This window comes from Lepisma saccharinum, chromosome 13, assembly GCF_977018435.1.
Source record: "Lepisma saccharinum chromosome 13, izLepSacc3.1, whole genome shotgun sequence".
In the NCBI taxonomy this organism is placed as follows: domain Eukaryota; kingdom Metazoa; phylum Arthropoda; class Insecta; order Zygentoma; family Lepismatidae; genus Lepisma; species Lepisma saccharinum.
In genome coordinates, this window is record NC_139241.1 from 64602340 (window position 1) to 64614785 (window position 12446).

Here is a 12446-nt window from a genome sequence, read left to right on the forward strand (position 1 = left end):
ATTATCCTCTGAACATTGCTGTAAAAGTTGTCAACTTAATCAAGTCGTGTGCACTGAACTCCTGTATTTTCAAAAAAATGTGCGAGAAGATGGGATCCGCACACACTCAATTGTTTATGCACACCGAGGTGCGGTGGTTATCGCGAGGACGCGTATTGACTCGCCTTTTTGAACTGAAAAGTGAGGTAAAATGTTTCCTTTCAAAATTAAAATCCGATCTGGTGACGTATTTTGAGAATGAACAGTGGCTTTGCCAACTATTATAGCTTACTTGACGGATATATTCAACAACTTTAAAGATCTCAATCTTCAACTCCAAGGGTTCGACAAAAATATTTTTAAAGCCCGTGAGAAAGTGAAGGGATTTTATAAGAAAGTATTACTTTGGATTGATTGCGTTAACGAAGGAAATATTGCAGTTTTTCCAACCGTGTTGAAATATTGTGGACAAAATGATGTTAGTATTGCTGGTGAACTTCTGGAAATAATCAAATTCCACCTAGAAAAACTCAGGTTACAGTTTTTTAAATACTTTCCAGAAATTGAGAAAGACGATAATACACAAGATTGGATTACGAATCCGTTTTCCACCACCGCCATCAATTCCTCTGATCTTCCTGTAAAATTAAAATAGAGTTTGCTGGAAATGTCCACTGATAGATCACTTGAAATAAAATTCGAAAATGTGTCTATTTGCGAGTTCTGGTGTTACGCACGCAAAGAGTATATTGAACTTAGTGACACTGCCATCACACGCCTTCTTCCCTTCCCCTTCACTTATTTGTGTGAGCAGGGCTTTTCTGCATTGACAGCCATCAAAACGAAACACAGAAATCGCCTGAATCCAGAATCACCACTGATATTTATACTAACGAAGATTCAGCCACGAATCGAGGAGCTGGTGTGCAGAAAACAAGCTCAGCCATCTCATTAACAGGTAAGAAATACTAAAGTTAATAATATATTTTTGCTATACCCGTAATTTTCCTTTATTTATTTTATAATTCTCCTTTTTGTAGTAAAACTGCATTATATAATAGGTAATGATTTGCATAATTTATTTTAGATGTAGTTATTATAATAATAATATAATAATCCTTAGCACGACAGCCCATGAAGGGCCTTGGCTTACCTATCGACTGCTGGTCTCCCTCCCACGCTTTCCTTCGTCACCTCTAAGCGTGGAGATCTTCAACCAGTATTGGAATAGTCGGGGGGTCAGCTCGACGTATCCCCAGCCGTTATAGTAGGTCGTCTCGACCGGATTACGCTCTCTCACTCGGAGCTCCCCAATTTCCTCACGATGGTGGGTTGCCGAATTAAGTATAACTCGGGGAAAGGAGGGGGGGGGGTATACGCTTGAGTGGAAACGTTTGTTTAGGGGTACGCGGAGAAAATAGGTTGAATACCACTGGACTAGACTAATAAATTTACACGGGTTACAATCAGTGGCGCAGGAACGTTTTTCATTTGGGGGGGTACAAAATTCAGCCTCCCATATATATATACAGGGTGACTGGTAATTAGATGTATTCCCTGAAAGGGGTTAAAGTAGAGACAATTTGCAATAAATTTGACCATATGATACCCCGTCCGAAAATTAGTAGTTTTCGAGATAATCGAGTTTCTATTGTTTTTTCTAAAAATGACAATTTTCCACATAAAAAGATGAATTGAGAAAAAACTGATAATTGTAGGGAACTTATTTAAGCGTTTTCTGATAGCTAACAAACAAGTGGTTCGTTTAAAAAAAAGTTTTTTTCCAAATAACAATCACATGTAAGTAACGGGTGGGTCTAAACTTACAAGTGATGACAAAAAAATGCACTCTTAGTTTACTTGGCAACGTATTAATAACAAAAATGGTATGACACGAACCGTACAAATTACTTAAATTACTTCCTTGAGTCATCAGCTATCCAACAAGGTACAAATGTTGCTAACATTTACATTTGTGTACAAGAAATAATACTTCATTCATCTTCATGTGTATGGAATCAATGAACAATACAATTAAAGAACATTACACGTCTTGCTCAAAGTGGGCACCTCCGTTACGAATGCAGGCACGCAGGTTTTTACGGGTCATTTGTTCTCTTAACTCGTGATGTGATGGTGGCCTTGACGTGTTGACCAGCTGTTAAGATCCTCTCCCTGAGCTCTTCTTGCGAGTTTACCGGTGCCTTGTCATGTGGCTCCAAATGTAAAAGTCGCAAGGCGTCAAATCGATCGGGGGATCGAGCTGGGCAGCCATCATGCTGGAAAATCATGTCACGTCTTGTAGCTAGAGGCACATCCTCCAACAACATTGCCATCCCGTTCCGCAAAAAATGTTCATAAGTGATGCCATTTAAGATTTGGGGCAGGAAAAATGGCTCGATGAAATGATTGTTGATTACGCCCATCCATACTTCTGCCTGGGCGTGCGACAGTGGCTGGATGAAAAGTACCCAAAGAAATGGATTGGCCGAGGCGGACCGATTCCCTGGCCGGCTCGATCCCCCGATTTGACGCCTTGCGACTTTTACATTTGGAGCCACATGACAAGGCACCGGTAAACTCGCAAGAGGTGCTCAGGGAGAGGATCTTAACAGCTGGTCAACACGTCAAGGCCACCATCACATCACGAGTTAAGAGACCAAATGACCCGTAAAAACCTGTGTGCCTGCATTCGTAACGGAGGTGCCCACTTTGAGCAAGACGTGTAATGTTCTTTAATTGTATTGTTCATTGATTCCATACACATGAAGATGAATGAAGTATTATTTCTTGTACACAAATGTAAATGTCAGCAACATTTGTACCTTGTTGGATAGCTGATGACTCAAGGAAGTAATTTAAGTAATTTGTACGGTTCGTGTCATACCATTTTTGTTATTAATACGTTGCCAAGTAAACTAAGAGTGCATTTTTTTGTCATCACTTGTAAGTTTAGACCCACCCGTTACTTACATGTGATTGTTATTTGGAAAAAAACTTTTTTTTAAACGAACCACTTGTTTGTTAGCTATCAGAAAACGCTTAAATAAGTTCCCTACAATTATCAGTTTTTTCTCAATTCATCTTTTTATGTGGAAAATTGTCATTTTTAGAAAAAACAATAGAAACTCGATTATCTCGAAAACTACTAATTTTCGGACGGGGTATCATATGGTCAAATTTATTGCAAATTGTCTCTACTTTAACCCCTTTCAGGGAATACATCTAATTACCAGTCACCCTGTATATGTCCAATCAAGTGTCGCAATAATAATAATTAGGATAATTATATTTAATTAAATTAATAAATTAATTAAATATGTACATTAATTAATATTGTATTGTTATTATTACATGAATAGGTAAAAGATAGTAAAAGAATAGAAATATAACAGCAAGTATTCATTATCTAGCGTACGTGTAGGTAAGATCGCCAAGATTTGCACAAAAACAACTGCCCTGGCAAGGAATTTAATGTCAGATAGAAAAAGAATTGAATATTTATTGAATAACAAAAAAAGGAGTTACATCCAATTAACGAAAAGTAAAGTTGCTGATTAATATTTTATGGATATTATCATTAGCAGTGTGCATAAATCTTTGGAATCCTTCAAAGCCGTATGAGCCAAATTCCTTGCCTTCCAATAAGTTCAGCGGATAAAACCATCGAGTATACAGGGTGCAGCAGAAATAACTCCCGGATTTCATTCGTGAATAACAAAGCAACGATAGATGTTATGCAAAATTTTATTTCACAGTTGGAAAGAACAAGGATTACCGTTTTGTTTCCCATATGTACCGAGACAACTCCATGAACGCCCCTACTTTTTTGAGGAAGACGGCACGCAGTTAATGTAACGTCTGACCCTTATGTATGGATGTTACGCAACTTCCTGCAGCCGCAATCGAACGAACGTGGCAAATTGGCTGTGTGGTTCCAACAGGATGGTGCCACAGCACTCGTATCGATGAACGTGCTACGTGAAATGTTTCCAGGCGTCTGATCTCACTTTTAAGTCACCTTCCATGGCCAACTCGTTCCCCCGAGCTCGCAACCTGCGACTTCTTTCTGTGGGAGTACCTGCACTGCAGGCTAAAGTTTACCAAGGAAGGCCGAGGACAGCCAATGATCTGAAAGATGGTACCAGACAGGAAAGAGCGGCAATACCGACCAGACATGACTAGGAGGGTAATGCAGAACTTTACGGGGAGACTTCAGAAATGCGTACACCGTGCAGATCGGCATTTGGACGATATCATTTTAAAACAAAGTCAACTATGTCACCCAAAATGGTGACTTGTGGCAATTTTGTAAAAAATAATTGGAACATTTTGTTCTTTGCAAATGTGCAATAAAATGGTAAACCTTGTTCTTTCCAACTGTGCAATAAAGTTTTGCATAACATCTATCGTTGCTTTGTTATTCACAAATGAAATCCGGGAGATATTTCTGCCACACCCTAACTTTTAATTGTTACGCTGTTCAAACATGGAATTGGCATTGATGAAAATTGAGTATAACAAATGCAAAACAATTATATTTTGATTATTTACTTTTACTACTTGGTAAGTCTTTCGGGGGGAAGGGGTCCGGACCCCCTGGACCCCACAAAAACGTCCTTGATACCTAGGTATAATGTGAAGCCATGAGAAATATTCTCTTTTAGAACAGCACACACGAATGTCCTGTCATTTTATGCAAAATATGCATAAATATTTTTCTTTGTTTTTGTTAGAATTTAAGTTTAAAAAAACAAACAAAAAAAAAACAGATTTTAAAATCAGATAACAATTCTGAAACATATAAGGCTAAGCTCTGGACCTCATTCTGGGCTTATTTGGATTTCACGGAACAGAAAATCAGGAGTGAGGGAGATCTTGAGCTACCCCAACCAGGAATAATCATCTCCCACCCACTGGATATAGAAACTACATTATATAGAGTTCCACTTCAGTTCCGTTCTTTCTAATTTTAAAAGTCCCATACCTACGCATAAAAATATCTTTAAACAATTTATGGCAGGTGTGTACCATATCCAATGCTTTTTAGAAGCCATGTATTTGGTATTTTCTCAGACATCTATAGGGTGTTGTTGTATTAAAAAAGAAAAAAAAATGAGTTCAGAAGGTTCCCAATCAACTCGTAAGAAGTCTAACTTTGAAATATTTATGAAAAATATGACAAATCATTTATTTGTAATATAATTAGTTGTACCTAATGACGCTCTTCAAGTACTGAAAGTAATATCATTCGGTTCATTTACAAAACCGAAATCCTTCAGCTCTCAGAAGTAGCAAGGAAAGCCATACCCTCAAAAGTTTATTCTTTCTTTTCAATTTTTGGTGGACAATGTGAAGAGCCGGCAAGGTTTATTTTCGTATGTAGTGGTATTAAATGCAGATACATGCGTGTGTTTTAGGATGACATGTCAATTTCTCGTTTATGTGAAAATGTAAACTTTAATGTAAGCAGAAGCATGTGCGCGTCACAGATAAAGATTTTCGCATCTACAAAGAAAATCCAAAACACAGTCCCACCTCGCCGGACTCCGTGGCGGAGGGGTTAGCATAGCGCGCTATGACGCTTGAGGACCCAGGTTCGAATCCTGGCCTGCACATGGGTGTTATTTTTGAGTGTCCATCAATTTCATCATATCATCATCACTCATCCTCATCTTCGCGATTAGCCAAAAGTGGCAGAAATGCGAAGTAAAATAAACCAAATCAATCAATCAAATATTCCCATCTTACTCCCAGAGACCTTGTAAATCCAATCCAAAATCTACCAATAGAACCTGCAGTGAGTCTCATTTATCTCGTGCATTCATCTGACTAATGTAATTTTCTTAGAATTTGACTTTAGAGTTTAACATAAAATGGCGTTGTGTTTGCGTTGCATTCGATATCACAATTAGATTTTAAGCAATTTATGTCCAATTATAAGTATACCTAATACATAGGTAAAAAATAGTCCCCCCTCTGATAAAATCACAAATTGCACCCTGTTTAAATGTCTAGGAAAGATTTCATTTCACCTAGGAATGGTATCGCGATGCGATGAGTCGAGAATTGTCACAGCCTCATCTTGTATCCTGTGTGGTGAGGTCCTTCTCGTTCTTGTTTGTGCTTATTTTTCTTTCGGTTTCCACTCTGAAGTTATGAAAACTTATTCTAAATTTACCTTATTCTCAGATAGGCTAATCGGCACTCTATTTTTTTAAAAATTATAGTTTTCCCAACACCATCTTACAAATTTATGAAAAATATGGGTGAGGTACAGGAGTGCATTGTAAACCCCCTCCCAGTTGGTCTGTCGTGTCTCGTCTCGTTCGGGTAAGTTTTTCGTTTCGGAAAATTCTATTTTAAATATTCAAAAGAAAATGGGGTCAGTCATATACTCTTCTGATGAAGATTTGTATCTTATCTTCGAATCGACGCGACCACTGCTTTAGAAATGTGTAACCCCCTCCCCCCCCTTACGCAAAGCAGCAATCGTCTGCAGCGTGATTTTCTGAGAGTCAATCTGATTCCATCGTTCCACACACATTTTAAACAATTTTCATCTCGTTAAAGAGGTTTCCAAGAACTTAGGTCAATGAACTAACTAGTAGCAAGCACAATGTAGTATAATAAGTTTACAATTAAATGTTTTGAATTTCTGTGGTAAGGACTATAATGCTTAAAATTTATAAACAATAATACATTTTTTATTGGGCGAATTGATAATAGGTAGTTTTAACAGTAGCACCTTCCGTCTGCTGTCAAATTACCAAAGGGGGGTACAACTCGATTTACGGATTTAGGGGGTACAGTACCCCCCTTCAAAAATTTGCGGGGGTACAATTTACCCCTGTAACCCCCGTTCCTGCGCCACTGGTTACAATGAGTGTGTCAGAGCTATTACACCGCTTTCCTTGTGCAGGATCATGCAATGGACCTACAAAGCTTTCGTTTCAGAGCTCGTGTACACATAGTAAAAAAAAAAAAAAAAAAAAGATGCATCGGCCGGGAATCGAACCCGGGCCGCCCGCGTGGCAGGCGAGCATTCTACCACTGAACCACCGATGCTCGAATTTTGTAAGGTTCTGACGAGTGAGGTAATTCCGGAGCTGCTTTATATGATTACTATAGCTCTTTTCAGTTCTTACGTCGTGCGCTCTAGAAGCTGGCAGGGGAAGTGGGGAGCGGGGAACATGCCGCCGACCAACCAGAGAACAGACCACCTAGCGGTGGAGCCGAGAGTTACGCAGTTGCGGGACGAAGCTGCAGCGCTAACTTCGTTCTGCACGTTGCTGTGTTGCCAATTCACCGCGTTGCTGATGGTATTTTGCCCCAGTGTTGATTCCTGTTTGTTATGAGCGGAATGTAGGAATAACATACGTGGGAGTAATTGTTGTCGCGTCGTGTACTGCCTAACTGCATTGTTTCTTCGATAAACGTGTAGGTGGCATGTGATGTGACGTTTATTTGTACTCTCGTTGTTCCATTGGGAGCTTTGTGCTTATTAACGCAGTAACTATCGTACGATGGCGAACAGGAAAGAGGTAGTTTGTAGCCAAGGCAGGAAACTTGTGGAGTGAGTACGCGAACTGTGCAGCGTATTGTTAGGGAAGGCAAAGACATTCTTGAGGCATCGGGTTCAACGTCATTTGAATCACCGCGCAAACGAATCAAAGGGAACAGTATCACAAAGGCAATCGACGGTTGCGATAAAGATATAATAAGAAGAATTATCCTCGGGTATTATGTAAAGGGTGAATATCCAACACTGAACAAGTTTTCGTTGATTTGCATACACAAATAAGCTTTCAGTGTGGAGTTTTGTCGTTGTGGAGGATACTGAAGTATATGGGGTTCAAGTACAAAAAGAGCAATGGCGGTAGACGATTTCTGATGGAGAGAGCCAATATAGTTACAGCCAGAGTAACGTTTTTGCGCATCATCTAAAAAATAAGGAACCTTTGCCCTATACGTATTTCATTTAGATGAAACGCACATACATCAGAATTACGTTCCAACGAAAATCTGGCAAAATAAAGAGGGTACAGGGGGTTTAAAAGTGCCCGTGGGTAAAGGTGGGCGCATTATTGTTTGTCAACGTTGGTTCGTCACACTGGTTTTCTACAGGAATGTAAATTAGTTTTCAGTGGTTTTTGCAGTTTTTAGATACGCTTGACGAAAGGAACATCAAAGACGCAGTGATTGTAATGGACAATGCTAGCTAACATTCGGTACAGTTCGAAAGAATTCCTACAACGTATACACTTGATATCATACACTTATCGGTATTCTACTGACCACAAGATGGGGATAATACGCATTCTCAGGCCATACGCAAACAATGGGACGTCTGTATTTCATGGTTCTTTCGATTTCAACTCGCCTTTCCTGCTACTCTGGCAACGCTGCAGTCTCTCTCCCTAACCGTCCTCTCTCGTTGCACTGGATAGGTCGTTTCCCCGCTCTCCACTTCCCCTGCCAGCTTCTAGAGCGCACGCCGTAACAACTGAAAAGAGCTATAGTAATAAACTTCTACAGATACATTCAATCATTTTATATAATTTGATTTACCGACTGAGCCATACTTTCTACATGAGGCCTCCTGAACACGAATCTGACATTGCAATTTTTCCTGCATTTGATTATCTTTTTTTTTTTTTAGAAATACTGGGCCAAAGAGGGATTATAACCCCACCAATCACCCTTGGGCACGCTACTGGGGGAGTACATACGGAGGTGTAAAGGTAAACTTATATATTTCAAACAAGAATGACCCATAAATTGGATATTTATGAAAATTTTAGGACGGTATTTAGCACTGGAAAGCGTGGGAGGGAGACCGGCAGTCGGTAGGTACGCCTAGGCCCTTCAGGGCTGTTGCGCAAAGGATTATTATTATTTAGCACTGGCGTACGTAAGGGGGCAGGGTGCCCATCCCACCCAAGGTCAGGCGAATCCCACCCAACCCAACATCATGTCATGCATACCCCCAAATCATATCATTCACGCCCTGAAACCATATCGTAATCGCCACAAAGTATTTAATTACGACAGTGTGTCTATCGAAAGTAACTTCTTTTCTTAGCTCTGCTGAACACTATACTTGATCTGTCCCTCCCTAAACAGGGGTGCCCATCACTCAAGAGCACCCCTAAAATCGTTCATCATAATCCCCCGAAAATGGTTTGGATGAATACGCAATAATTGATATCTATTTGAATTAAATATCTTGTTAAACTGGCCATAATTTAGAATTTATCGATTTTCGAAAAAACTTAACGATAGCACATTGATTGGTTAAATGTAGTAAATTAAATTATGTAAATATGCATATAAATAGTGTTTGTGAGTGGGTTTATAAAACTCACTATTTGAGTCTTCAACAAAAAATTGTTACACAACTTAAGATAAAGATAGAAAATTCAACCTTAGTAAACCAAAAAACATGGTCCAGTCATATGACTGATTCAATTATTTTTTCACGAGACATTACAGAACCCTTAAGCTCGGGGTGATAATATATAATACGGTTCCTCTTTCAAAGAATCACCCCCATGCCATCTTCGGGGAAATATAATAATTTCTGTAACCCAAAGTGGTCAAAGTGGTAAATGAAAAAACCCTTAAAATGACCCTGATTAGCATTTTTGAATTTGAACAACTTTGGAAATGATAGTTGAAAAGGTAATTGCAAAATAATGCCAGGAACCCTCCCAGAACGCAGCTATGTAATATCCACCTTTAGAATTCCAGCCCCTTGAAAAAAATTCACTGTGCACTAGTGGTGTTGAATATTTTTGGTGTGTGTGTGTGTGGATAAACAACTGCTCCAACGCATCTGATATGCTACTTATAAATAACACATTTTGTCAACTTCTTTAGGAGTACAAAAATAAAATAATTATTTTTCACTAACTTCATCAAATATTTCAGAAACTTTTAATATATTAAACGTAGCATGACCACACAGTAAAGAATGAGTGAGGATAGAAGTAGAAAATACTTACCACTGTTTGAATCTACAACTTTTTTGAAAATGCACACCTGATTGATTGCTACGTAACCCTCTATGCCTAGTACACTTGACATATTTGCTGCCAAGTGCGATGCATGTTAACTACTTTGCTTGATTCAAAGTTGCGGAGACAAGCTTAATGTGCTATCTGGGTATGCATGTGTGTCAGTGCATCCGTTATGCAGTGGCAAACACTGTGTTTCAGTTTCAGAGGGATAACGGAAGCTAGAAGTAGGCCAGTAACCAGAATATTATTTCAAAGGGGTTCATCCCTTATCAGCAGCCACCATCTAAGAGCGAAGGAGTGTGTCTGTGGGGGGGGGGGGGGGGGTAGAACCGTGAAGATGAATTTCTCCTTATATTACATCTTATTATACAAGATGTTTAATCCTGCTAAGGAAGTAAAATTAAGTATACACTATTTAAATTAGATATTTGTAGGATTTCAGAGGGGGCTTTAGCCCACCGAGACTAACCCCTGGGTACGTGCCTGGCTACAAGACACCAACCCACCCCTTATTACCCACAATTATAATATTTGCTACCATTTGCAGGAATAGACACCTCAATTGACTGACCAGCTGACCACCCAACCCCTAGAAAGGCTACCCCTGGGCATATGGAGTGTTTGCATGTGGGTTTGTACAATAGGCTGTAGGACATTTCATCTGAATGGCACAAACTTGTTCTTCACAGCATCTCTTTTAAAACTAAATTGCAAAACTTTCGAACTTCCATACAAGAACCACTATTCACAATATAATATTGCTTTTGTGAGTTAATTTGTATCATGTAAATAACTTTAATAATACTGTCAATAACACTAAAAATGATAAACCTGGATGAAAATACAGGGTATTTCAAAATGAATGGTGCAAGTTTACACCGTTATTATGACGTTACTATTTATGATAGAAAATCAGACAAGGCATCAATATAAAGAAAAACTATGGAAGTTTTATTCTGCTTAGCCGATGCTCCACCAGGATCGCCAGTGTTACAAAATGGCTAACGACCAGTAGAAGGCGTATTGTGTGTTGGAGCTTTCGAGAACTGACTCAATCACAATGGTGCAAAGACATTTCCGCATGCTTTTCAGTAGTATGCATATGTTTCACCCTTCTGAAAGATTTGCCAAAGTCACAACTGCGAATTGTTAGTGACTTCGAAACCGTTGACGACTTGCTGTCTCGTGCATAGCAAGTACAGTCCATTCGGTTTAGCTTGAGTTCTGGCCTTCAGCTGCGTAGAAGCCTGCCGTCAGCACAAGTTCCACTGAGATCGGAGTGTTGCTAACCGCCTTAACAATTACCTAAATCTGACTTCAAGGGGTATGCGGTAATTACTGGTGTCTGCATCTAGTTTTTTTTTTTTTAAAGCGACAGTTTGAGAAGGTGATAGTTCAAGAAAAAGAATGACTGTCTGTGAAAGCCCCATTTACTAAGCTCCTTGGTGAAAGAGGCATCCTCCCTCTCCTCTCCAGGGGGGAGGGGGCAGATCGTTTTACCACGAGTAAGGTGATTGTTGACCTGTGTTGCTTAGGATGTTTTAATTCAACGGAAGCTGAGATGAAAACTAGAAAGAATATTGGAGAAAGCAAAGTGATTTACGGTCAGAGGAGAGAAATTATCTCAACGTGCATAATTTTATGAAGAAAGAAGATGACAATGGACTTGTGCTGAATGTTAAACAAGTGCAAAGGCATGTTTTCGTGGCTACTGAGGTGCCAGTAAGTACTTTAAAATGTATCTTAAACGAAAATGATCGCAACACGGTAACTGGGAAGGGATTAGTATAAACCACGCAGAAGAAAGAACGTGATGTGGACCAATTTGACAAGTGTGCTATTCGTAGAACAATTCACGAATTTGACGATCATAAAGGACAGTGCCCTACTTTAGATTCGTAAATATTTTATTTTAATGAGACGACAGCATAGCATATAGCCTTTGCCAGTTTCATGTCTAGTGGAATTGTAACTTGCGTGAATTGCAACACTGCTCCTATGAATCACGTGACGTCTTCTGCAGACGACAAACATTTTCCACTTTGCGCATGCCAGAGCTCAGGCAAAACCAATGCGCTGTACTTCATTATCATTTGGACCTCTTCTGCATTACATGTGCTTCCCATGTTGAACCTTTATAATGTGAGTAAAACTTCCAGAGTTCTTCTTTATATTGATGCCTTGTCTGATATTCTATCATAAATAGTTGTCATAATAACTGCGTAAAGTTGAACTATTCATTTTAAATTACCCTGTACTTTGGAGACCACACTACCTAAATTGAGCAATACAAAAAAGCAACAATTCTCATTTCCTTTTCTTTCTCACTGTTTGAAATGTAAACATTTCAATTGTCACGTTTAAAGGAAAGTGCCAAATGTTGCAAGAAAGAGAAACAAAAACATCATTGAGACTTTTGCGTGGGGATTACTCTATACTTCAAGA

The 12446-nt window shown here is 39.2% G+C and overlaps 1 non-coding gene across 1 annotated transcript; it reads right to left on the reverse strand.

The window, feature by feature from the left end:
• Positions 1-6976: 6976 nt before the first annotated feature.
• TRNAG-GCC (transfer RNA glycine (anticodon GCC)) lies at positions 6977-7047 on the reverse strand. The gene has a single exon. It is a non-coding gene; the product is annotated as a tRNA-Gly (tRNA).
• Between the last annotated feature and the right edge of the window lie 5399 nt (positions 7048-12446).